The sequence below is a fragment of the Sapajus apella genome, unplaced genomic scaffold (assembly GCF_009761245.1).
Source record: "Sapajus apella isolate SASKATOON/1434 unplaced genomic scaffold, GSC_monkey_1.0 scaffold39, whole genome shotgun sequence".
NCBI lineage: Eukaryota > Metazoa > Chordata > Mammalia > Primates > Cebidae > Sapajus > Sapajus apella.
In genome coordinates, this window is record NW_022436979.1 from 7818920 (window position 1) to 7820160 (window position 1241).

Here is a 1241-nt window from a genome sequence, read left to right on the forward strand (position 1 = left end):
TATTAGAACATGTGCCAATGTTCCAGAGGTGGTGATGGGGAGGAAACCTAGATTCTGGAACTATCAGGTGTGGGGTGGGAGAGACTTGAATTAGGAAGATTCTCCTTAGATGATGGGGCAAGGCAGAGGGGATCTGGGATGTGCTTTGAGACTTTGAATCATGGTCCATTAGTGGGTTGTGAAATCTATCTAGAGAGTATGACTGGAAATTTTGAAAAATAAAATAAAATAAAAAATTTAAAAATTGTGTCTATGGCCATACCACCCTGAACGCCCCCGATCTCGTCTGATCTCGTCTGATCTCGGAAGCTAAACAGGGTTAGGCCTGGTTAGTACTTGCATGGGAGACTCCCTGGGAACACCGGGTGCTGTAGGCTTTAAAAAAAATTTGCACAGAGTTTCACACATATATTTTTTAAAACTTTTATGTGGGTGGCATATGCTAAAACATTTTTGGTGTGTCTAGAGTGTATCCAGGCACACCCAATAGGTCCAGGTCTGAATCCAGCTGGATGGCTACTGTCCTCTACAAGGCAGATGGCTCAGAGCAGACCAGAGCTCATGATCCCAACAGTCATGCTGATTTCAAAGCAGAGAATGAGAGTTGAGACAAAGCATCTTATCCCTTTCTTTCAAACTTGCATATTAGACAAGGCAATCTTCTTCATGGATTATAGATAACAAAGAGAGGACAGATATTTTTTTCTGGAAAAGTTCATATGGTAGCAAGAGAAACTAGGAGTGTGCATTCCTCTCTAATAGATAATGTATCTTTCCCTAATTTTTGATGATTAAAAGGCACTAGGGAATATTTATTCTTAAAATTTTTTTTATGTAGATTGGTGCTAAAATGGACTTATAATGGCAGTTTTGTGAGTTCAGAAATTCAACCCAACATCACTATTCTAAGACCTCGGAACAATATTTGCTTCCATGGTGCTATGGTTTGAATGTGTGTCCCTCGAAAATGCATACGTTGGAACTTAGATCTCAAGATGATGGTGTTAAGAGGTGGAGCCTTTTAAGAAGGATTCAGTCACAGGACCTCTGCTCTCAGGAATGGATTAGTGATTTTATAAAAGAGGTTGAAATGAATGTCCTGGCGTCTTTGCCTTCTGCCATGTGAGACACCTCACATGGCACCTTTTAGAGACAGGCATCAGCCCTCACAAGACATTGAATTTAGCCAGGTGCAGTGCCTCACACCTGTAATCCCAGCACTTTGGGAGGCCAAGGTGGGT

General features: G+C 41.5%; 1 pseudogene; it reads left to right on the forward strand.

Moving 5' to 3' along the window:
* The first annotated feature begins 248 nt into the window (after nucleotides 1–248).
* On the forward strand, nucleotides 249–377 carry LOC116565298 (annotated as a pseudogene).
* Nucleotides 378–1241: the final 864 nt, after the last annotated feature.